We start from the raw sequence: 20,065 nt of genomic DNA, 5'->3' as shown, positions 1-20,065 counted from the left end.
TGGCACACGGTGATGGTCAGATGTTACATGCAGGCCGCAGAGAGAAGAGAAAAAAGCTTACAGCACCTGGTATTCCCAAGCGGTCTCCCATCCAAGTACTAACCAGGCCCGACCCTGCTTGGCTTCCGAGATCGGACGAGATCGGGCGTGTTCAGGGCGGTGTGGCCGTAAGCCACAGTCCCTGTGACAAATATATGTTATATAGGTGCTGGAACCATACGTTTCCCCTATTTTTACCAGAGAGCTGGCTTGAGAGGCTGCTGTTGAGCCTGCACGTTGACTTCCCTGATGTGATTGTTCTCTGCAGCTGAAAATGGGACTCTCAGATAACTGTCTGTCAAGCTCCTCTGTTCCCTGTGTGTAGTTTTGTGTCCGTTGTCATATAGAGAAACCAGGGAAGCTCAATCCCACGACATGCTCATAAACTGCGTCTTCTCTAAACAGTATAGTTCTATTTTAGAAGTCGGAATACAATAACAGATTCTGTTTCAGAATCTATAAAAAGCTGGTTTGTGATTCCGTTGCTGGCTTACGGCCACACCACCCTGAACACGCCTGATCTCGTCAGATCTCAGAAGCCAAGCAGAGTCGGGCCTGGTTAGTACTTGGATGGGAGACGGCCTGGGAATACCAGGTGCTGTAAGCCTTTTGGCTTCTCCAGGCGCATGCAGTTTGGCTACGTCAAATGCAAAAGTAGTCCCTGTTTGACTTTTTGGAACTTGTCCTTTCTCAGGACAAAGTTAAATGTATGAGGATCAAAGCCAACAATGGCCTGGGACATCTCAGCAGATCCAGGATCAGCAACATGGAGACTGAGAGCCAAACAGAAACAGAGGTGTCTGCCAACCAATCAGCAGCAGCCCAAGCTGGTTAACTTCCTGGTGTCTGTGTGGCACACGGTGATGGTCAGATGTTACATGCAGGCCGCAGAGAGAAGAGAAAAAAGCTTACAGCACCTGGTATTCCCAAGCGGTCTCCCATCCAAGTACTAACCAGGCCCGACCCTGCTTGGCTTCCGAGATCGGACGAGATCGGGCGTGTTCAGGGCGGTGTGGCCGTAAGCCACAGTCCCTGTGACAAATATATGTTATATAGGTGCTGGAACCATACGTTTCCCCTATTTTTACCAGAGAGCTGGCTTGAGAGGCTGCTGTTGAGCCTGCACGTTGACTTCCCTGATGTGATTGTTCTCTGCAGCTGAAAATGGGACTCTCAGATAACTGTCTGTCAAGCTCCTCTGTTCCCTGTGTGTAGTTTTGTGTCCGTTGTCATATAGAGAAACCAGGGAAGCTCAATCCCACGACATGCTCATAAACTGCGTCTTCTCTAAACAGTATAGTTCTATTTTAGAAGTCGGAATACAATAACAGATTCTGTTTCAGAATCTATAAAAAGCTGGTTTGGGATTCCGTTGCTGGCTTACGGCCACACCACCCTGAACACGCCTGATCTCGTCAGATCTCAGAAGCCAAGCAGAGTCGGGCCTGGTTAGTACTTGGATGGGAGACGGCCTGGGAATACCAGGTGCTGTAAGCCTTTTGGCTTCTCCAGGCGCATGCAGTTTGGCTACGTCAAATGCAAAAGTAGTCCCTGTTTGACTTTTTGGAACTTGTCCTTTCTCAGGACAAAGTTAAATGTATGAGGATCAAAGCCAACAATGGCCTGGGACATCTCAGCAGATCCAGGATCAGCAACATGGAGACTGAGAGCCAAACAGAAACAGAGGTGTCTGCCAACCAATCAGCAGCAGCCCAAGCTGGTTAACTTCCTGGTGTCTGTGTGGCACACGGTGATGGTCAGATGTTACATGCAGGCCGCAGAGAGAAGAGAAAAAAGCTTACAGCACCTGGTATTCCCAAGCGGTCTCCCATCCAAGTACTAACCAGGCCCGACCCTGCTTGGCTTCTGAGATCGGACGAGATCGGGCGTGTTCAGGGCGGTGTGGCCGTAAGCCACAGTCCCTGTGACAAATATATGTTATATAGGTGCTGGAACCATACGTTTCCCCTATTTTACCAGAGAGCTGGCTTGAGAGGCTGCTGTTGAGCCTGCACATTGACTTCCCTGATGTGATTGTTCTCTGCAGCTGAAAATGGGACTCTCAGATAACTGTCTGTCAAGCTCCTCTGTTCCCTGTGTGTAGTTTTGTGTCCGTTGTCATATAGAGAAACCAGGGAAGCTCAATCCCACGACATGCTCATAAACTGCGTCTTCTCTAAACAGTATAGTTCTATTTTAGAAGTCGGAATACAATAACAGATTCTGTTTCAGAATCTATAAAAAGCTGGTTTGTGATTCCGTTGCTGGCTTACGGCCACACCACCCTGAACACGCCTGATCTCGTCAGATCTCAGAAGCCAAGCAGAGTCGGGCCTGGTTAGTACTTGGATGGGAGACCGCCTGGGAATACCAGGTGCTGTAAGCCTTTTGGCTTCTCCAGGCGCATGCAGTTTGGCTACGTCAAATGCAAAAGTAGTCCCTGTTTGACTTTTTGGAACTTGTCCTTTCTCAGGACAACGTTAAATGTATGAGGATCAAAGCCAACAATGGCCTGGGACATCTCAGCAGATCCAGGATCAGCAACATGGAGACTGAGAGCCAAACAGAAACAGAGGTGTCTGCCAACCAATCAGCAGCAGCCCAAGCTGGTTAACTTCCTGGTGTCTGTGTGGCACACGGTGATGGTCAGATGTTACATGCAGGCCGCAGAGAGAAGAGAAAAAAGCTTACAGCACCTGGTATTCCCAAGCAGTCTCCCATCCAAGTACTAACCAGGCCCGACCCTGCTTGGCTTCCGAGATCGGACGAGATCGGGCGTTTTCAGGGCGGTGTGGCCGTAAGCCACAGTCCCTGTGACAAATATATGTTATATAGGTGCTGGAACCATACGTTTCCCCTATTTTTACCAGAGAGCTGGCTTGAGAGGCTGCTGTTGAGCCTGCACGTTGACTTCCCTGATGTGATTGTTCTCTGCAGCTGAAAATGGGACTCTCAGATAACTGTCTGTCAAGCTCCTCTGTTCCCTGTGTGTAGTTTTGTGTCCGTTGTCATATAGAGAAACCAGGGAAGCTCAATCCCACGACATGCTCATAAACTGCGTCTTCTCTAAACAGTATAGTTCTATTTTAGAAGTCGGAATACAATAACAGATTCTGTTTCAGAATCTATAAAAAGCTGGTTTGTGATTCCGTTGCTGGCTTACGGCCACACCACCCTGAACACGCCTGATCTCGTCAGATCTCAGAAGCCAAGCAGAGTCGGGCCTGGTTAGTACTTGGATGGGAGACCGCCTGGGAATACCAGGTGCTGTAAGCCTTTTGGCTTCTCCAGGCGCATGCAGTTTGGCTACGTCAAATGCAAAAGTAGTCCCTGTTTGACTTTTTGGAACTTGTCCTTTCTCAGGACAAAGTTAAATGTATGAGGATCAAAGCCAACAATGGCCTGGGACATCTCAGCAGATCCAGGATCAGCAACATGGAGACTGAGAGCCAAACAGAAACAGAGGTGTCTGCCAACCAATCAGCAGCAGCCCAAGCTGGTTAACTTCCTGGTGTCTGTGTGGCACACGGTGATGGTCAGATGTTACATGCAGGCCGCAGAGAGAAGAGAAAAAAGCTTACAGCACCTGGTATTCCCAAGCGGTCTCCCATCCAAGTACTAACCAGGCCCGACCCTGCTTGGCTTCCGAGATCGGACGAGATCGGGCGTGTTCAGGGCGGTGTGGCCGTAAGCCACAGTCCCTGTGACAAATATATGTTATATAGGTGCTGGAACCATACGTTTCCCCTATTTTTACCAGAGAGCTGGCTTGAGAGGCTGCTGTTGAGCCTGCACGTTGACTTCCCTGATGTGATTGTTCTCTGCAGCTGAAAATGGGACTCTCAGATAACTGTCTGTCAAGCTCCTCTGTTCCCTGTGTGTAGTTTTGTGTCCGTTGTCATATAGAGAAACCAGGGAAGCTCAATCCCACGACATGCTCATAAACTGCGTCTTCTCTAAACAGTATAGTTCTATTTTAGAAGTCGGAATACAATAACAGATTCTGTTTCAGAATCTATAAAAAGCTGGTTTGTGATTCCGTTGCTGGCTTACGGCCACACCACCCTGAACACGCCTGATCTCGTCAGATCTCAGAAGCCAAGCAGAGTCGGGCCTGGTTAGTACTTGGATGGGAGACCGCCTGGGAATACCAGGTGCTGTAAGCCTTTTGGCTTCTCCAGGCGCATGCAGTTTGGCTACGTCAAATGCAAAAGTAGTCCCTGTTTGACTTTTTGGAACTTGTCCTTTCTCAGGACAAAGTTAAATGTATGAGGATCAAAGCCAACAATGGCCTGGGACATCTCAGCAGATCCAGGATCAGCAACATGGAGACTGAGAGCCAAACAGAAACAGAGGTGTCTGCCAACCAATCAGCAGCAGCCCAAGCTGGTTAACTTCCTGGTGTCTGTGTGGCACACGGTGATGGTCAGATGTTACATGCAGGCCGCAGAGAGAAGAGAAAAAAGCTTACAGCACCTGGTATTCCCAAGCGGTCTCCCATCCAAGTACTAACCAGGCCCGACCCTGCTTGGCTTCCGAGATCGGACGAGATCGGGCGTGTTCAGGGCGGTGTGGCCGTAAGCCACAGTCCCTGTGACAAATATATGTTATATAGGTGCTGGAACCATACGTTTCCCCTATTTTTACCAGAGAGCTGGCTTGAGAGGCTGCTGTTGAGCCTGCACGTTGACTTCCCTGATGTGATTGTTCTCTGCAGCTGAAAATGGGACTCTCAGATAACTGTCTGTCAAGCTCCTCTGTTCCCTGTGTGTAGTTTTGTGTCCGTTGTCATATAGAGAAACCAGGGAAGCTCAATCCCACGACATGCTCATAAACTGCGTCTTCTCTAAACAGTATAGTTCTATTTTAGAAGTCGGAATACAATAACAGATTCTGTTTCAGAATCTATAAAAAGCTGGTTTGTGATTCCGTTGCTGGCTTACGGCCACACCACCCTGAACACGCCTGATCTCGTCAGATCTCAGAAGCCAAGCAGAGTCGGGCCTGGTTAGTACTTGGATGGGAGACCGCCTGGGAATACCAGGTGCTGTAAGCCTTTTGGCTTCTCCAGGCGCATGCAGTTTGGCTACGTCAAATGCAAAAGTAGTCCCTGTTTGACTTTTTGGAACTTGTCCTTTCTCAGGACAAAGTTAAATGTATGAGGATCAAAGCCAACAATGGCCTGGGACATCTCAGCAGATCCAGGATCAGCAACATGGAGACTGAGAGCCAAACAGAAACAGAGGTGTCTGCCAACCAATCAGCAGCAGCCCAAGCTGGTTAACTTCCTGGTGTCTGTGTGGCACACGGTGATGGTCAGATGTTACATGCAGGCCGCAGAGAGAAGAGAAAAAAGCTTACAGCACCTGGTATTCCCAAGCGGTCTCCCATCCAAGTACTAACCAGGCCCGACCCTGCTTGGCTTCCGAGATCGGACGAGATCGGGCGTGTTCAGGGCGGTGTGGCCGTAAGCCACAGTCCCTGTGACAAATATATGTTATATAGGTGCTGGAACCATACGTTTCCCCTATTTTTACCAGAGAGCTGGCTTGAGAGGCTGCTGTTGAGCCTGCACGTTGACTTCCCTGATGTGATTGTTCTCTGCAGCTGAAAATGGGACTCTCAGATAACTGTCTGTCAAGCTCCTCTGTTCCCTGTGTGTAGTTTTGTGTCCGTTGTCATATAGAGAAACCAGGGAAGCTCAATCCCACGACATGCTCATAAACTGCGTCTTCTCTAAACAGTATAGTTCTATTTTAGAAGTCGGAATACAATAACAGATTCTGTTTCAGAATCTATAAAAAGCTGGTTTGTGATTCCGTTGCTGGCTTACGGCCACACCACCCTGAACACGCCTGATCTCGTCAGATCTCAGAAGCCAAGCAGAGTCGGGCCTGGTTAGTACTTGGATGGGAGACCGCCTGGGAATACCAGGTGCTGTAAGCCTTTTGGCTTCTCCAGGCGCATGCAGTTTGGCTACGTCAAATGCAAAAGTAGTCCCTGTTTGACTTTTTGGAACTTGTCCTTTCTCAGGACAAAGTTAAATGTATGAGGATCAAAGCCAACAATGGCCTGGGACATCTCAGCAGATCCAGGATCAGCAACATGGAGACTGAGAGCCAAACAGAAACAGAGGTGTCTGCCAACCAATCAGCAGCAGCCCAAGCTGGTTAACTTCCTGGTGTCTGTGTGGCACACGGTGATGGTCAGATGTTACATGCAGGCCGCAGAGAGAAGAGAAAAAAGCTTACCGCACCTGGTATTCCCAAGCAGTCTCCCATCCAAGTACTAACCAGGCCCGACCCTGCTTGGCTTCCGAGATCGGACGAGATCGGGCGTGTTCAGGGCGGTGTGGCCGTAAGCCACAGTCCCTGTGACAAATATATGTTATATAGGTGCTGGAACCATACGTTTCCCCTATTTTACCAGAGAGCTGGCTTGAGAGGCTGCTGTTGAGCCTGCACATTGACTTCCCTGATGTGATTGTTCTCTGCAGCTGAAAATGGGACTCTCAGATAACTGTCTGTCAAGCTCCTCTGTTCCCTGTGTGTAGTTTTGTGTCCGTTGTCATATAGAGAAACCAGGGAAGCTCAATCCCACGACATGCTCATAAACTGCGTCTTCTCTAAACAGTATAGTTCTATTTTAGAAGTCGGAATACAATAACAGATTCTGTTTCAGAATCTATAAAAAGCTGGTTTGTGATTCCGTTGCTGGCTTACGGCCACACCACCCTGAACACGCCTGATCTCGTCAGATCTCAGAAGCCAAGCAGAGTCGGGCCTGGTTAGTACTTGGATGGGAGACCGCCTGGGAATACCAGGTGCTGTAAGCCTTTTGGCTTCTCCAGGCGCATGCAGTTTGGCTACGTCAAATGCAAAAGTAGTCCCTGTTTGACTTTTTGGAACTTGTCCTTTCTCAGGACAAAGTTAAATGTATGAGGATCAAAGCCAACAATGGCCTGGGACATCTCAGCAGATCCAGGATCAGCAACATGGAGACTGAGAGCCAAACAGAAACAGAGGTGTCTGCCAACCAATCAGCAGCAGCCCAAGCTGGTTAACTTCCTGGTGTCTGTGTGGCACACGGTGATGGTCAGATGTTACATGCAGGCCGCAGAGAGAAGAGAAAAAAGCTCACGGCACCTGGTATTCCCAAGCGGTCTCCCATCCAAGTACTAACCAGGCCCGACCCTGCTTGGCTTCCGAGATCGGACGAGATCGGGCGTGTTCAGGGCGGTGTGGCTGTAAGCCACAGTCCCTGTGACAAATATATGTTATATAGGTGCTGGAACCATACGTTTCCCCTATTTTTACCAGAGAGCTGGCTTGAGAGGCTGCTGTTGAGCCTGCACGTTGACTTCCCTGATGTGATTGTTCTCTGCAGCTGAAAATGGGACTCTCAGATAACTGTCTGTCAAGCTCCTCTGTTCCCTGTGTGTAGTTTTGTGTCCGTTGTCATATAGAGAAACCAGGGAAGCTCAATCCCACGACATGCTCATAAACTGCGTCTTCTCTAAACAGTATAGTTCTATTTTAGAAGTCGGAATACAATAACAGATTCTGTTTCAGAATCTATAAAAAGCTGGTTTGTGATTCCGTTGCTGGCTTACGGCCACACCACCCTGAACACGCCTGATCTCGTCAGATCTCAGAAGCCAAGCAGAGTCGGGCCTGGTTAGTACTTGGATGGGAGACCGCCTGGGAATACCAGGTGCTGTAAGCCTTTTGGCTTCTCCAGGCGCATGCAGTTTGGCTACGTCAAATGCAAAAGTAGTCCCTGTTTGACTTTTTGGAACTTGTCCTTTCTCAGGACAAAGTTAAATGTATGAGGATCAAAGCCAACAATGGCCTGGGACATCTCAGCAGATCCAGGATCAGCAACATGGAGACTGAGAGCCAAACAGAAACAGAGGTGTCTGCCAACCAATCAGCAGCAGCCCAAGCTGGTTAACTTCCTGGTGTCTGTGTGGCACACGGTGATGGTCAGGTGTTACATGCAGGCCGCAGAGAGAAGAGAAAAAAGCTTACAGCACCTGGTATTCCCAAGCGGTCTCCCATCCAAGTACTAACCAGGCCCGACCCTGCTTGGCTTCCGAGATCGGACGAGATCGGGCGTGTTCAGGGCGGTGTGGCCGTAAGCCACAGTCCCTGTGACAAATATATGTTATATAGGTGCTGGAACCATACGTTTCCCCTATTTTTACCAGAGAGCTGGCTTGAGAGGCTGCTGTTGAGCCTGCACGTTGACTTCCCTGATGTGATTGTTCTCTGCAGCTGAAAATGGGACTCTCAGATAACTGTCTGTCAAGCTCCTCTGTTCCCTGTGTGTAGTTTTGTGTCCGTTGTCATATAGAGAAACCAGGGAAGCTCAATCCCACGACATGCTCATAAACTGCGTCTTCTCTAAACAGTATAGTTCTATTTTAGAAGTCGGAATACAATAACAGATTCTGTTTCAGAATCTATAAAAAGCTGGTTTGTGATTCCATTGCTGGCTTACAGCCACACCACCCTGAACACGCCTGATCTTGTCAGATCTCAGAAGCCAAGCAGAGTCGGGCCTGGTTAGTACTTGGATGGGAGAACGCCTGGGAATACCAGGTGCTGTAAGCCTTTTGGCTTCTCCAGGCGCATGCAGTTTGGCTACGTCAAATGCAAAAGTAGTCCCTGTTTGACTTTTTGGAACTTGTCCTTTCTCAGGACAAAGTTAAATGTATGAGGATCAAAGCCAACAATGGCCTGGGACATCTCAGCAGATCCAGGATCAGCAACATGGAGACTGAGAGCCAAACAGAAACAGAGGTGTCTGCCAACCAATCAGCAGCAGCCCAAGCTGGTTAACTTCCTGGTGTCTGTGTGGCACACGGTGATGGTCAGATGTTACATGCAGGCCGCAGAGAGAAGAGAAAAAAGCTTACAGCACCTGGTATTCCCAAGCGGTCTCCCATCCAAGTACTAACCAGGCCCGACCCTGCTTGGCTTCCGAGATCGGACGAGATCGGGCGTGTTCAGGGCGGTGTGGCCGTAAGCCACAGTCCCTGTGACAAATATATGTTATATAGGTGCTGGAACCATACGTTTCCCCTATTTTTACTAGAGAGCTGGCTTGAGAGGCTGCTGTTGAGCCTGCACGTTGACTTCCCTGATGTGATTGTTCTCTGCAGCTGAAAATGGGACTCTCAGATAACTGTCTGTCAAGCTCCTCTGTTCCCTGTGTGTAGTTTTGTGTCCGTTGTCATATAGAGAAACCAGGGAAGCTCAATCCCACGACATGCTCATAAACTGCGTCTTCTCTAAACAGTATAGTTCTATTTTAGAAGTCGGAATACAATAACAGATTCTGTTTCAGAATCTATAAAAAGCTGGTTTGTGATTCCGTTGCTGGCTTACGGCCACACCACCCTGAACACGCCTGATCTCGTCAGATCTCAGAAGCCAAGCAGAGTCGGGCCTGGTTAGTACTTGGATGGGAGACCGCCTGGGAATACCAGGTGCTGTAAGCCTTTTGGCTTCTCCAGGCGCATGCAGTTTGGCTACGTCAAATGCAAAAGTAGTCCCTGTTTGACTTTTTGGAACTTGTCCTTTCTCAGGACAAAGTTAAATGTATGAGGATCAAAGCCAACAATGGCCTGGGACATCTCAGCAGATCCAGGATCAGCAACATGGAGACTGAGAGCCAAACAGAAACAGAGGTGTCTGCCAACCAATCAGCAGCAGCCCAAGCTGGTTAACTTCCTGGTGTCTGTGTGGCACACGGTGATGGTCAGATGTTACATGCAGGCCGCAGAGAGAAGAGAAAAAAGCTTACAGCACCTGGTATTCCCAAGCGGTCTCCCATCCAAGTACTAACCAGGCCCGATCCTGCTTGGCTTCCGAGATCGGACGAGATCGGGCGTGTTCAGGGCGGTGTGGCCGTAAGCCACAGTCCCTGTGACAAATATATGTTATATAGGTGCTGGAACCATACGTTTCCCCTATTTTTACCAGAGAGCTGGCTTGAGAGGCTGCTGTTGAGCCTGCACGTTGACTTCCCTGATGTGATTGTTCTCTGCAGCTGAAAATGGGACTCTCAGATAACTGTCTGTCAAGCTCCTCTGTTCCCTGTGTGTAGTTTTGTGTCCGTTGTCATATAGAGAAACCAGGGAAGCTCAATCCCACGACATGCTCATAAACTGCGTCTTCTCTAAACAGTATAGTTCTATTTTAGAAGTCGGAATACAATAACAGATTCTGTTTCAGAATCTATAAAAAGCTGGTTTGTGATTCCGTTGCTGGCTTACGGCCACACCACCCTGAACACGCCTGATCTCGTCAGATCTCAGAAGCCAAGCAGAGTCGGGCCTGGTTAGTACTTGGATGGGAGACCGCCTGGGAATACCAGGTGCTGTAAGCCTTTTGGCTTCTCCAGGCGCATGCAGTTTGGCTACGTCAAATGCAAAAGTAGTCCCTGTTTGACTTTTTGGAACTTGTCCTTTCTCAGGACAAAGTTAAATGTATGAGGATCAAAGCCAACAATGGCCTGGGACATCTCAGCAGATCCAGGATCAGCAACATGGAGACTGAGAGCCAAACAGAAACAGAGGTGTCTGCCAACCAATCAGCAGCAGCCCAAGCTGGTTAACTTCCTGGTGTCTGTGTGGCACACGGTGATGGTCAGATGTTACATGCAGGCCGCAGAGAGAAGAGAAAAAAGCTTACCGCACCTGGTATTCCCAAGCGGTCTCCCATCCAAGTACTAACCAGGCCCGACCCTGCTTGGCTTCCGAGATCGGACGAGATCGGGCGTGTTCAGGGCGGTGTGGCCGTAAGCCACAGTCCCTGTGACAAATATATGTTATATAGGTGCTGGAACCATACGTTTCCCCTATTTTTACCAGAGAGCTGGCTTGAGAGGCTGCTGTTGAGCCTGCACGTTGACTTCCCTGATGTGATTGTTCTCTGCAGCTGAAAATGGGACTCTCAGATAACTGTCTGTCAAGCTCCTCTGTTCCCTGTGTGTAGTTTTGTGTCCGTTGTCATATAGAGAAACCAGGGAAGCTCAATCCCACGACATGCTCATAAACTGCGTCTTCTCTAAACAGTATAGTTCTATTTTAGAAGTCGGAATACAATAACAGATTCTGTTTCAGAATCTATAAAAAGCTGGTTTGTGATTCCATTGCTGGCTTACAGCCACACCACCCTGAACACGCCTGATCTTGTCAGATCTCAGAAGCCAAGCAGAGTCGGGCCTGGTTAGTACTTGGATGGGAGAACGCCTGGGAATACCAGGTGCTGTAAGCCTTTTGGCTTCTCCAGGCGCATGCAGTTTGGCTACGTCAAATGCAAAAGTAGTCCCTGTTTGACTTTTTGGAACTTGTCCTTTCTCAGGACAAAGTTAAATGTATGAGGATCAAAGCCAACAATGGCCTGGGACATCTCAGCAGATCCAGGATCAGCAACATGGAGACTGAGAGCCAAACAGAAACAGAGGTGTCTGCCAACCAATCAGCAGCAGCCCAAGCTGGTTAACTTCCTGGTGTCTGTGTGGCACACGGTGATGGTCAGATGTTACATGCAGGCCGCAGAGAGAAGAGAAAAAAGCTTACAGCACCTGGTATTCCCAAGCGGTCTCCCATCCAAGTACTAACCAGGCCCGACCCTGCTTGGCTTCCGAGATCGGACGAGATCGGGCGTGTTCAGGGCGGTGTGGCCGTAAGCCACAGTCCCTGTGACAAATATATGTTATATAGGTGCTGGAACCATACGTTTCCCCTATTTTTACCAGAGAGCTGGCTTGAGAGGCTGCTGTTGAGCCTGCACGTTGACTTCCCTGATGTGATTGTTCTCTGCAGCTGAAAATGGGACTCTCAGATAACTGTCTGTCAAGCTCCTCTGTTCCCTGTGTGTAGTTTTGTGTCCGTTGTCATATAGAGAAACCAGGGAAGCTCAATCCCACGACATGCTCATAAACTGCGTCTTCTCTAAACAGTATAGTTCTATTTTAGAAGTCGGAATACAATAACAGATTCTGTTTCAGAATCTATAAAAAGCTGGTTTGTGATTCCGTTGCTGGCTTACGGCCACACCACCCTGAACACGCCTGATCTCGTCAGATCTCAGAAGCCAAGCAGAGTCGGGCCTGGTTAGTACTTGGATGGGAGACGGCCTGGGAATACCAGGTGCTGTAAGCCTTTTGGCTTCTCCAGGCGCATGCAGTTTGGCTACGTCAAATGCAAAAGTAGTCCCTGTTTGACTTTTTGGAACTTGTCCTTTCTCAGGACAAAGTTAAATGTATGAGGATCAAAGCCAACAATGGCCTGGGACATCTCAGCAGATCCAGGATCAGCAACATGGAGACTGAGAGCCAAACAGAAACAGAGGTGTCTGCCAACCAATCAGCAGCAGCCCAAGCTGGTTAACTTCCTGGTGTCTGTGTGGCACACGGTGATGGTCAGATGTTACATGCAGGCCGCAGAGAGAAGAGAAAAAAGCTTACAGCACCTGGTATTCCCAAGCGGTCTCCCATCCAAGTACTAACCAGGCCCGACCCTGCTTGGCTTCCGAGATCGGACGAGATCGGGCGTGTTCAGGGCGGTGTGGCCGTAAGCCACAGTCCCTGTGACAAATATATGTTATATAGGTGCTGGAACCATACGTTTCCCCTATTTTTACCAGAGAGCTGGCTTGAGAGGCTGCTGTTGAGCCTGCACGTTGACTTCCCTGATGTGATTGTTCTCTGCAGCTGAAAATGGGACTCTCAGATAACTGTCTGTCAAGCTCCTCTGTTCCCTGTGTGTAGTTTTGTGTCCGTTGTCATATAGAGAAACCAGGGAAGCTCAATCCCACGACATGCTCATAAACTGCGTCTTCTCTAAACAGTATAGTTCTATTTTAGAAGTCGGAATACAATAACAGATTCTGTTTCAGAATCTATAAAAAGCTGGTTTGTGATTCCATTGCTGGCTTACGGCCACACCACCCTGAACACGCCTGATCTCGTCAGATCTCAGAAGCCAAGCAGAGTCGGGCCTGGTTAGTACTTGGATGGGAGACCGCCTGGGAATACCAGGTGCTGTAAGCCTTTTGGCTTCTCCAGGCGCATGCAGTTTGGCTACGTCAAATGCAAAAGTAGTCCCTGTTTGACTTTTTGGAACTTGTCCTTTCTCAGGACAAAGTTAAATGTATGAGGATCAAAGCCAACAATGGCCTGGGACATCTCAGCAGATCCAGGATCAGCAACATGGAGACTGAGAGCCAAACAGAAACAGAGGTGTCTGCCAACCAATCAGCAGCAGCCCAAGCTGGTTAACTTCCTGGTGTCTGTGTGGCACACGGTGATGGTCAGATGTTACATGCAGGCCGCAGAGAGAAGAGAAAAAAGCTTACAGCACCTGGTATTCCCAAGCGGTCTCCCATCCAAGTACTAACCAGGCCCGACCCTGCTTGGCTTCCGAGATCGGACGAGATCGGGCGTGTTCAGGGCGGTGTGGCCGTAAGCCACAGTCCCCGTGACAAATATATGTTATATAGGTGCTGGAACCATACGTTTCCCCTATTTTTACCAGAGAGCTGGCTTGAGAGGCTGCTGTTGAGCCTGCACGTTGACTTCCCTGATGTGATTGTTCTCTGCAGCTGAAAATGGGACTCTCAGATAACTGTCTGTCAAGCTCCTCTGTTCCCTGTGTGTAGTTTTGTGTCCGTTGTCATATAGAGAAACCAGGGAAGCTCAATCCCACGACATGCTCATAAACTGCGTCTTCTCTAAACAGTATAGTTCTATTTTAGAAGTCGGAATACAATAACAGATTCTGTTTCAGAATCTATAAAAAGCTGGTTTGTGATTCCATTGCTGGCTTACGGCCACACCACCCTGAACACGCCTGATCTCGTCAAATCTCAGAAGCCAAGCAGAGTCGGGCCTGGTTAGTACTTGGATGGGAGACCGCCTGGGAATACCAGGTGCTGTAAGCCTTTTGGCTTCTCCAGGCGCATGCAGTTTGGCTACGTCAAATGCAAAAGTAGTCCCTGTTTGACTTTTTGGAACTTGTCCTTTCTCAGGACAAAGTTAAATGTATGAGGATCAAAGCCAACAATGGCCTGGGACATCTCAGCAGATCCAGGATCAGCAACATGGAGACTGAGAGCCAAACAGAAACAGAGGTGTCTGCCAACCAATCAGCAGCAGCCCAAGCTGGTTAACTTCCTGGTGTCTGTGTGGCACACGGTGATGGTCAGATGTTACATGCAGGCCGCAGAGAGAAGAGAAAAAAGCTTACCGCACCTGGTATTCCCAAGCGGTCTCCCATCCAAGTACTAACCAGGCCCGACCCTGCTTGGCTTCCGAGATCGGACGAGATCGGGCGTGTTCAGGGCGGTGTGGCCGTAAGCCACAGTCCCTGTGACAAATATATGTTATATAGGTGCTGGAACCATACGTTTCCCCTATTTTTACCAGAGAGCTGGCTTGAGAGGCTGCTGTTGAGCCTGCACGTTGACTTCCCTGATGTGATTGTTCTCTGCAGCTGAAAATGGGACTCTCAGATAACTGTCTGTCAAGCTCCTCTGTTCCCTGTGTGTAGTTTTGTGTCCGTTGTCATATAGAGAAACCAGGGAAGCTCAATCCCACGACATGCTCATAAACTGCGTCTTCTCTAAACAGTATAGTTCTATTTTAGAAGTCGGAATACAATAACAGATTCTGTTTCAGAATCTATAAAAAGCTGGTTTGTGATTCCGTTGCTGGATTACGGCCACACCACCCTGAACACGCCTGATCTCGTCAGATCTCAGAAGCCAAGCAGAGTCGGGCCTGGTTAGTACTTGGATGGGAGACCGCCTGGGAATACCAGGTGCTGTAAGCCTTTTGGCTTCTCCAGGCGCATGCAGTTTGGCTACGTCAAATGCAAAAGTAGTCCCTGTTTGACTTTTTGGAACTTGTCCTTTCTCAGGACAAAGTTAAATGTATGAGGATCAAAGCCAACAATGGCCTGGGACATCTCAGCAGATCCAGGATCAGCAACATGGAGACTGAGAGCCAAACAGAAACAGAGGTGTCTGCCAACCAATCAGCAGCAGCCCAAGCTGGTTAACTTCCTGGTGTCTGTGTGGCACACGGTGATGGTCAGATGTTACATGCAGGCCGCAGAGAGAAGAGAAAAAAGCTTACAGCACCTGGTATTCCCAAGCGGTCTCCCATCCAAGTACTAACCAGGCCCGACCCTGCTTGGCTTCCGAGATCGGACGAGATCGGGCGTGTTCAGGGCGGTGTGGCCGTAAGCCACAGTCCCTGTGACAAATATATGTTATATAGGTGCTGGAACCATACGTTTCCCCTATTTTTACCAGAGAGCTGGCTTGAGAGGCTGCTGTTGAGCCTGCACGTTGACTTCCCTGATGTGATTGTTCTCTGCAGCTGAAAATGGGACTCTCAGATAACTGTCTGTCAAGCTCCTCTGTTCCCTGTGTGTAGTTTTGTGTCCGTTGTCATATAGAGAAACCAGGGAAGCTCAATCCCACGACATGCTCATAAACTGCGTCTTCTCTAAACAGTATAGTTCTATTTTAGAAGTCGGAATACAATAACAGATTCTGTTTCAGAATCTATAAAAAGCTGGTTTGTGATTCCATTGCTGGCTTACGGCCACACCACCCTGAACACGCCTGATCTCGTCAAATCTCAGAAGCCAAGCAGAGTCGGGCCTGGTTAGTACTTGGATGGGAGACCGCCTGGGAATACCAGGTGCTGTAAGCCTTTTGGCTTCTCCAGGCGCATGCAGTTTGGCTACGTCAAATGCAAAAGTAGTCCCTGTTTGACTTTTTGGAACTTGTCCTTTCTCAGGACAAAGTTAAATGTATGAGGATCAAAGCCAACAATGGCCTGGGACATCTCAGCAGATCCAGGATCAGCAACATGGAGACTGAGAGCCAAACAGAAACAGAGGTGTCTGCCAACCAATCAGCAGCAGCCCAAGCTGGTTAACTTCCTGGTGTCTGTGTGGCACACGGTGATGGTCAGATGTTACATGCAGGCCGCAGAGAGAAGAGAAAAAAGCTTACAGCACCTGGTATTCCCAAGCGGTCTCCCATCCAAGTACTAACCAGGCCCGACCCTGCTTGGCTTCCGAGATCGGACGAGATCGGGCGTGTTCAGGGCGGTGTGGCCGTAAGCCACAGTCCCTGTGACAAATATATGTTATATAGGTGCTGGAACCATACGTTTCCCCTATTTTTACCAGAGAGCTGGCTTGAGAGGCTGCTGTTGAGCCTGCACGTTGACTTCCCTGATGTGATTGTTCTCTGCAGCTGAAAATGGGACTCTCAGATAACTGTCTGTCAAGCTCCTCTGTTCCCTGTGTGTAGTTTTGTGTCCGTTGTCATATAGAGAAACCAGGGAAGCTCAATCCCACGACATGCTCATAAACTGCGTCTTCTCTAAACAGTATAGTTCTATTTTAGAAGTCGGAATACAATAACAGATTCTGTTTCAGAATCTATAAAAAGCTGGTTTGTGATTCCGTTGCTGGCTTACGGCCACACCACCCTGAACACGCCTGATCTCGTCAGATCTCAGAAGCCAAGCAGAGTCGGGCCTGGTTAGTACTTGGATGGGAGACCGCCTAGGAATACCAGGTGCTGTAAGCCTTTTGGCTTCTCCAGGCGCATGCAGTTTGGCTACGTCAAATGCAAAAGTAGTCCCTGTTTGACTTTTTGGAACTTGTCCTTTCTCAGGACAAAGTTAAATGTATGAGGATCAAAGCCAACAATGGCCTGGGACATCTCAGCAGATCCAGGATCAGCAACATGGAGACTGAGAGCCAAACAGAAACAGAGGTGTCTGCCAACCAATCAGCAGCAGCCCAAGCTGGTTAACTTCCTGGTGTCTGTGTGGCACACGGTGATGGTCAGATGTTACATGCAGGCCGCAGAGAGAAGAGAAAAAAGCTTACAGCACCTGGTATTCCCAAGCGGTCTCCCATCCAAGTACTAACCAGGCCCGACCCTGCTTGGCTTCCGAGATCGGACGAGATCGGGCGTGTTCAGGGCGGTGTGGCCGTAAGCCACAGTCCCTGTGACAAATATATGTTATATAGGTGCTGGAACCATACGTTTCCCCTATTTTTACCAGAGAGCTGGCTTGAGAGGCTGCTGTTGAGCCTGCACGTTGACTTCCCTGATGTGATTGTTCTCTGCAGCTGAAAATGGGACTCTCAGATAACTGTCTGTCAAGCTCCTCTGTTCCCTGTGTGTAGTTTTGTGTCCGTTGTCATATAGAGAAACCAGGGAAGCTCAATCCCACGACATGCTCATAAACTGCGTCTTCTCTAAACAGTATAGTTCTATTTTAGAAGTCGGAATACAATAACAGATTCTGTTTCAGAATCTATAAAAAGCTGGTTTGTGATTCCATTGCTGGCTTACGGCCACACCACCCTGAACACGCCTGATCTCGTCAAATCTCAGAAGCCAAGCAGAGTCGGGCCTGGTTAGTACTTGGATGGGAGACCGCCTGGGAATACCAGGTGCTGTAAGCCTTTTGGCTTCTCCAGGCGCATGCAGTTTGGCTACGTCAAATGCAAAAGTAGTCCCTGTTTGACTTTTTGGAACTTGTCCTTTCTCAGGACAAAGTTAAATGTATGAGGATCAAAGCCAACAATGGCCTGGGACATCTCAGCAGATCCAGGATCAGCAACATGGAGACTGAGAGCCAAACAGAAACAGAGGTGTCTGCCAACCAATCAGCAGCAGCCCAAGCTGGTTAACTTCCTGGTGTCTGTGTGGCACACGGTGATGGTCAGATGTTACATGCAGGCCGCAGAGAGAAGAGAAAAAAGCTTACCGCACCTGGTATTCCCAAGCGGTCTCCCATCCAAGTACTAACCAGGCCCGACCCTGCTTGGCTTCCGAGATCGGACGAGATCGGGCGTGTTCAGGGCGGTGTGGCCGTAAGCCACAGTCCCTGTGACAAATATATGTTATATAGGTGCTGGAACCATACGTTTCCCCTATTTTTACCAGAGAGCTGGCTTGAGAGGCTGCTGTTGAGCCTGCACGTTGACTTCCCTGATGTGATTGTTCTCTGCAGCTGAAAATGGGACTCTCAGATAACTGTCTGTCAAGCTCCTCTGTTCCCTGTGTGTAGTTTTGTGTCCGTTGTCATATAGAGAAACCAGGGAAGCTCAATCCCACGACATGCTCATAAACTGCGTCTTCTCTAAACAGTATAGTTCTATTTTAGAAGTCGGAATACAATAACAGATTCTGTTTCAGAATCTATAAAAAGCTGGTTTGTGATTCCATTGCTGGCTTACGGCCACACCACCCTCAACACGCCTGATCTCGTCAAATCTCAGAAGCCAAGCAGAGTCGGGCCTGGTTAGTACTTGGATGGGAGACCGCCTGGGAATACCAGGTGCTGTAAGCCTTTTGGCTTCTCCAGGCGCATGCAGTTTGGCTACGTCAAATGCAAAAGTAGTCCCTGTTTGACTTTTTGGAACTTGTCCTTTCTCAGGACAAAGTTAAATGTATGAGGATCAAAGCCAACAATGGCCTGGGACATCTCAGCAGATCCAGGATCAGCAACATGGAGACTGAGAGCCAAACAGAAACAGAGGTGTCTGCCAACCAATCAGCAGCAGCCCAAGCTGGTTAACTTCCTGGTGTCTGTGTGGCACACGGTGATGGTCAGATGTTACATGCAGGCCGCAGAGAGAAGAGAAAAAAGCTTACCGCACCTGGTATTCCCAAGCGGTCTCCCATCCAAGTACTAACCAGGCCCGACCCTGCTTGGCTTCCGAGATCGGACGAGATCGGGCGTGTTCAGGGCGGTGTGGCCATAAGCCACAGTCCCTGTGACAAATATATGTTATATAGGTGCTGGAACCATACGTTTCCCCTATTTTTACTAGAGAGCTGGCTTGAGAGGCTGCTGTTGAGCCTGCACGTTGACTTCCCTGATGTGATTGTTCTCTGCAGCTGAAAATGGGACTCTCAGATAACTGTCTGTCAAGCTCCTCTGTTCCCTGTGTGTAGTTTTGTGTCCGTTGTCATATAGAGAAACCAGGGAAGCTCAATCCCACGACATGCTCATAAACTGCGTCTTCTCTAAACAGTATAGTTCTATTTTAGAAGTCGGAATACAATAACAGATTCTGTTTCAGAATCTATAAAAAGCTGGTTTGGGATTCCATTGCTGGCTTACGGCCACACCACCCTGAACACGCCTGATCTCGTCAGATCTCAGAAGCCAAGCAGAGTCGGGCCTGGTTAGTACTTGGATGGGAGACCGCCTGGGAATACCAGGTGCTGTAAGCCTTTTGGCTTCTCCAGGCGCATGCAGTTTGGCTACGTCAAATGCAAAAGTAGTCCCTGTTTGACTTTTTGGAACTTGTCCTTTCTCAGGACAAAGTTAAATGTATGAGGATCAAAGCCAACAATGGCCTGGGACATCTCAGCAGATCCAGGATCAGCAACATGGAGACTGAGAGCCAAACAGAAACAGAGGTGTCTGCCAACCAATCAGCAGCAGCCCAAGCTGGTTAACTTCCTGGTGTCTGTGTGGCACACGGTGATGGTCAGATGTTACATGCAGGCCGCAGAGAGAAGAGAAAAAAGCTTACAGCACCTGGTATTCCCAAGCGGTCTCCCATCCAAGTACTAACCAGGCCCGACCCTGCTTGGCTTCCGAGATCGGACGAGATCGGGCGTGTTCAGGGCGGTGTGGCCGTAAGCCACAGTCCCTGTGACAAATATATGTTATATAGGTGCTGGAACCATACGTTTCCCCTATTTTTACCAGAGAGCTGGCTTGAGAGGCTGCTGTTGAGCCTGCACGTTGACTTCCCTGATGTGATTGTTCTCTGCAGCTGAAAATGGGACTCTCAGATAACTTAGTGTCTGTCAAGCTCCTCTGTTCCCTGTGTGTAGTTTTGTGTCCGTTGTCATATAGAGAAACCAGGGAAGCTCAATCCCACGACATGCTCATAAACTGCGTCTTCTCTAAACAGTATAGTTCTATTTTAGAAGTCGGAATACAATAACAGATT

At 48.9% G+C, this 20,065-nt stretch overlaps 45 non-coding genes across 45 annotated transcripts; 22 read left to right on the top strand and 23 right to left on the bottom strand.

Moving 5' to 3' along the window:
• Positions 1–54: 54 nt before the first annotated feature.
• On the bottom strand, positions 55–173 carry LOC142392059 (5S ribosomal RNA). The gene has a single exon (XR_012770730.1). It is a non-coding gene; the product is annotated as a 5S ribosomal RNA (ribosomal RNA).
• A 354-nt stretch (positions 174–527) lies between these two features.
• LOC142393453 (5S ribosomal RNA) lies at positions 528–646 on the top strand. Its single transcript, XR_012772057.1, has one exon. It is a non-coding gene; the product is annotated as a 5S ribosomal RNA (ribosomal RNA).
• Positions 647–944: 298 nt separating this feature from the next.
• LOC142392058 (5S ribosomal RNA) lies at positions 945–1,063 on the bottom strand. The gene has a single exon (XR_012770729.1). It is a non-coding gene; the product is annotated as a 5S ribosomal RNA (ribosomal RNA).
• A 354-nt stretch (positions 1,064–1,417) lies between these two features.
• On the top strand, positions 1,418–1,536 carry LOC142393452 (5S ribosomal RNA). Its single transcript, XR_012772056.1, has one exon. It is a non-coding gene; the product is annotated as a 5S ribosomal RNA (ribosomal RNA).
• A 298-nt stretch (positions 1,537–1,834) lies between these two features.
• On the bottom strand, positions 1,835–1,953 carry LOC142393054 (5S ribosomal RNA). The gene has a single exon (XR_012771676.1). It is a non-coding gene; the product is annotated as a 5S ribosomal RNA (ribosomal RNA).
• Positions 1,954–2,306: 353 nt separating this feature from the next.
• LOC142392947 (5S ribosomal RNA) lies at positions 2,307–2,425 on the top strand. Its single transcript, XR_012771575.1, has one exon. It is a non-coding gene; the product is annotated as a 5S ribosomal RNA (ribosomal RNA).
• Positions 2,426–2,723: 298 nt separating this feature from the next.
• Positions 2,724–2,842, bottom strand: LOC142392263 (5S ribosomal RNA). The gene has a single exon (XR_012770924.1). It is a non-coding gene; the product is annotated as a 5S ribosomal RNA (ribosomal RNA).
• Positions 2,843–3,196: 354 nt separating this feature from the next.
• Positions 3,197–3,315, top strand: LOC142392946 (5S ribosomal RNA). Its single transcript, XR_012771574.1, has one exon. It is a non-coding gene; the product is annotated as a 5S ribosomal RNA (ribosomal RNA).
• A 298-nt stretch (positions 3,316–3,613) lies between these two features.
• On the bottom strand, positions 3,614–3,732 carry LOC142392057 (5S ribosomal RNA). Its single transcript, XR_012770728.1, has one exon. It is a non-coding gene; the product is annotated as a 5S ribosomal RNA (ribosomal RNA).
• Positions 3,733–4,086: 354 nt separating this feature from the next.
• LOC142392945 (5S ribosomal RNA) lies at positions 4,087–4,205 on the top strand. The gene has a single exon (XR_012771573.1). It is a non-coding gene; the product is annotated as a 5S ribosomal RNA (ribosomal RNA).
• A 298-nt stretch (positions 4,206–4,503) lies between these two features.
• LOC142392055 (5S ribosomal RNA) lies at positions 4,504–4,622 on the bottom strand. The gene has a single exon (XR_012770726.1). It is a non-coding gene; the product is annotated as a 5S ribosomal RNA (ribosomal RNA).
• Positions 4,623–4,976: 354 nt separating this feature from the next.
• Positions 4,977–5,095, top strand: LOC142392944 (5S ribosomal RNA). Its single transcript, XR_012771572.1, has one exon. It is a non-coding gene; the product is annotated as a 5S ribosomal RNA (ribosomal RNA).
• Positions 5,096–5,393: 298 nt separating this feature from the next.
• Positions 5,394–5,512, bottom strand: LOC142392054 (5S ribosomal RNA). The gene has a single exon (XR_012770725.1). It is a non-coding gene; the product is annotated as a 5S ribosomal RNA (ribosomal RNA).
• A 354-nt stretch (positions 5,513–5,866) lies between these two features.
• On the top strand, positions 5,867–5,985 carry LOC142392943 (5S ribosomal RNA). Its single transcript, XR_012771571.1, has one exon. It is a non-coding gene; the product is annotated as a 5S ribosomal RNA (ribosomal RNA).
• Positions 5,986–6,283: 298 nt separating this feature from the next.
• On the bottom strand, positions 6,284–6,402 carry LOC142393303 (5S ribosomal RNA). The gene has a single exon (XR_012771914.1). It is a non-coding gene; the product is annotated as a 5S ribosomal RNA (ribosomal RNA).
• A 353-nt stretch (positions 6,403–6,755) lies between these two features.
• Positions 6,756–6,874, top strand: LOC142392941 (5S ribosomal RNA). The gene has a single exon (XR_012771569.1). It is a non-coding gene; the product is annotated as a 5S ribosomal RNA (ribosomal RNA).
• A 298-nt stretch (positions 6,875–7,172) lies between these two features.
• LOC142393157 (5S ribosomal RNA) lies at positions 7,173–7,291 on the bottom strand. Its single transcript, XR_012771776.1, has one exon. It is a non-coding gene; the product is annotated as a 5S ribosomal RNA (ribosomal RNA).
• A 354-nt stretch (positions 7,292–7,645) lies between these two features.
• Positions 7,646–7,764, top strand: LOC142392939 (5S ribosomal RNA). Its single transcript, XR_012771568.1, has one exon. It is a non-coding gene; the product is annotated as a 5S ribosomal RNA (ribosomal RNA).
• Positions 7,765–8,062: 298 nt separating this feature from the next.
• Positions 8,063–8,181, bottom strand: LOC142392053 (5S ribosomal RNA). The gene has a single exon (XR_012770724.1). It is a non-coding gene; the product is annotated as a 5S ribosomal RNA (ribosomal RNA).
• Positions 8,182–8,535: 354 nt separating this feature from the next.
• On the top strand, positions 8,536–8,654 carry LOC142393537 (5S ribosomal RNA). Its single transcript, XR_012772135.1, has one exon. It is a non-coding gene; the product is annotated as a 5S ribosomal RNA (ribosomal RNA).
• Positions 8,655–8,952: 298 nt separating this feature from the next.
• On the bottom strand, positions 8,953–9,071 carry LOC142392052 (5S ribosomal RNA). The gene has a single exon (XR_012770723.1). It is a non-coding gene; the product is annotated as a 5S ribosomal RNA (ribosomal RNA).
• A 354-nt stretch (positions 9,072–9,425) lies between these two features.
• On the top strand, positions 9,426–9,544 carry LOC142392938 (5S ribosomal RNA). The gene has a single exon (XR_012771567.1). It is a non-coding gene; the product is annotated as a 5S ribosomal RNA (ribosomal RNA).
• A 298-nt stretch (positions 9,545–9,842) lies between these two features.
• Positions 9,843–9,961, bottom strand: LOC142393014 (5S ribosomal RNA). The gene has a single exon (XR_012771638.1). It is a non-coding gene; the product is annotated as a 5S ribosomal RNA (ribosomal RNA).
• A 354-nt stretch (positions 9,962–10,315) lies between these two features.
• Positions 10,316–10,434, top strand: LOC142392937 (5S ribosomal RNA). Its single transcript, XR_012771566.1, has one exon. It is a non-coding gene; the product is annotated as a 5S ribosomal RNA (ribosomal RNA).
• A 298-nt stretch (positions 10,435–10,732) lies between these two features.
• LOC142393012 (5S ribosomal RNA) lies at positions 10,733–10,851 on the bottom strand. The gene has a single exon (XR_012771636.1). It is a non-coding gene; the product is annotated as a 5S ribosomal RNA (ribosomal RNA).
• Positions 10,852–11,205: 354 nt separating this feature from the next.
• On the top strand, positions 11,206–11,324 carry LOC142393535 (5S ribosomal RNA). Its single transcript, XR_012772133.1, has one exon. It is a non-coding gene; the product is annotated as a 5S ribosomal RNA (ribosomal RNA).
• A 298-nt stretch (positions 11,325–11,622) lies between these two features.
• LOC142392051 (5S ribosomal RNA) lies at positions 11,623–11,741 on the bottom strand. The gene has a single exon (XR_012770722.1). It is a non-coding gene; the product is annotated as a 5S ribosomal RNA (ribosomal RNA).
• Positions 11,742–12,095: 354 nt separating this feature from the next.
• Positions 12,096–12,214, top strand: LOC142393451 (5S ribosomal RNA). Its single transcript, XR_012772055.1, has one exon. It is a non-coding gene; the product is annotated as a 5S ribosomal RNA (ribosomal RNA).
• Positions 12,215–12,512: 298 nt separating this feature from the next.
• LOC142392050 (5S ribosomal RNA) lies at positions 12,513–12,631 on the bottom strand. Its single transcript, XR_012770721.1, has one exon. It is a non-coding gene; the product is annotated as a 5S ribosomal RNA (ribosomal RNA).
• A 354-nt stretch (positions 12,632–12,985) lies between these two features.
• Positions 12,986–13,104, top strand: LOC142392936 (5S ribosomal RNA). Its single transcript, XR_012771565.1, has one exon. It is a non-coding gene; the product is annotated as a 5S ribosomal RNA (ribosomal RNA).
• A 298-nt stretch (positions 13,105–13,402) lies between these two features.
• On the bottom strand, positions 13,403–13,521 carry LOC142392049 (5S ribosomal RNA). The gene has a single exon (XR_012770720.1). It is a non-coding gene; the product is annotated as a 5S ribosomal RNA (ribosomal RNA).
• A 354-nt stretch (positions 13,522–13,875) lies between these two features.
• Positions 13,876–13,994, top strand: LOC142393426 (5S ribosomal RNA). Its single transcript, XR_012772031.1, has one exon. It is a non-coding gene; the product is annotated as a 5S ribosomal RNA (ribosomal RNA).
• Positions 13,995–14,292: 298 nt separating this feature from the next.
• LOC142393011 (5S ribosomal RNA) lies at positions 14,293–14,411 on the bottom strand. The gene has a single exon (XR_012771635.1). It is a non-coding gene; the product is annotated as a 5S ribosomal RNA (ribosomal RNA).
• Positions 14,412–14,765: 354 nt separating this feature from the next.
• On the top strand, positions 14,766–14,884 carry LOC142393191 (5S ribosomal RNA). The gene has a single exon (XR_012771808.1). It is a non-coding gene; the product is annotated as a 5S ribosomal RNA (ribosomal RNA).
• A 298-nt stretch (positions 14,885–15,182) lies between these two features.
• Positions 15,183–15,301, bottom strand: LOC142392048 (5S ribosomal RNA). Its single transcript, XR_012770719.1, has one exon. It is a non-coding gene; the product is annotated as a 5S ribosomal RNA (ribosomal RNA).
• A 354-nt stretch (positions 15,302–15,655) lies between these two features.
• LOC142393425 (5S ribosomal RNA) lies at positions 15,656–15,774 on the top strand. Its single transcript, XR_012772030.1, has one exon. It is a non-coding gene; the product is annotated as a 5S ribosomal RNA (ribosomal RNA).
• Positions 15,775–16,072: 298 nt separating this feature from the next.
• LOC142392046 (5S ribosomal RNA) lies at positions 16,073–16,191 on the bottom strand. The gene has a single exon (XR_012770718.1). It is a non-coding gene; the product is annotated as a 5S ribosomal RNA (ribosomal RNA).
• Positions 16,192–16,545: 354 nt separating this feature from the next.
• LOC142393171 (5S ribosomal RNA) lies at positions 16,546–16,664 on the top strand. Its single transcript, XR_012771789.1, has one exon. It is a non-coding gene; the product is annotated as a 5S ribosomal RNA (ribosomal RNA).
• A 298-nt stretch (positions 16,665–16,962) lies between these two features.
• LOC142392045 (5S ribosomal RNA) lies at positions 16,963–17,081 on the bottom strand. The gene has a single exon (XR_012770717.1). It is a non-coding gene; the product is annotated as a 5S ribosomal RNA (ribosomal RNA).
• A 354-nt stretch (positions 17,082–17,435) lies between these two features.
• LOC142393424 (5S ribosomal RNA) lies at positions 17,436–17,554 on the top strand. Its single transcript, XR_012772029.1, has one exon. It is a non-coding gene; the product is annotated as a 5S ribosomal RNA (ribosomal RNA).
• A 298-nt stretch (positions 17,555–17,852) lies between these two features.
• On the bottom strand, positions 17,853–17,971 carry LOC142393010 (5S ribosomal RNA). The gene has a single exon (XR_012771634.1). It is a non-coding gene; the product is annotated as a 5S ribosomal RNA (ribosomal RNA).
• A 354-nt stretch (positions 17,972–18,325) lies between these two features.
• Positions 18,326–18,444, top strand: LOC142393519 (5S ribosomal RNA). The gene has a single exon (XR_012772118.1). It is a non-coding gene; the product is annotated as a 5S ribosomal RNA (ribosomal RNA).
• A 298-nt stretch (positions 18,445–18,742) lies between these two features.
• On the bottom strand, positions 18,743–18,861 carry LOC142393144 (5S ribosomal RNA). The gene has a single exon (XR_012771763.1). It is a non-coding gene; the product is annotated as a 5S ribosomal RNA (ribosomal RNA).
• Positions 18,862–19,215: 354 nt separating this feature from the next.
• On the top strand, positions 19,216–19,334 carry LOC142392935 (5S ribosomal RNA). The gene has a single exon (XR_012771564.1). It is a non-coding gene; the product is annotated as a 5S ribosomal RNA (ribosomal RNA).
• A 298-nt stretch (positions 19,335–19,632) lies between these two features.
• LOC142392043 (5S ribosomal RNA) lies at positions 19,633–19,751 on the bottom strand. The gene has a single exon (XR_012770715.1). It is a non-coding gene; the product is annotated as a 5S ribosomal RNA (ribosomal RNA).
• Between the last annotated feature and the right edge of the window lie 314 nt (positions 19,752–20,065).

Source organism: Odontesthes bonariensis, chromosome 11 (genome assembly GCF_027942865.1).
Source record: "Odontesthes bonariensis isolate fOdoBon6 chromosome 11, fOdoBon6.hap1, whole genome shotgun sequence".
NCBI classification, from domain to species: domain Eukaryota; kingdom Metazoa; phylum Chordata; class Actinopteri; order Atheriniformes; family Atherinopsidae; genus Odontesthes; species Odontesthes bonariensis.
The sequence above is the reverse complement of the archived record's forward strand: the minus strand, read 5'-3'. Positions and strand labels throughout refer to the sequence as shown.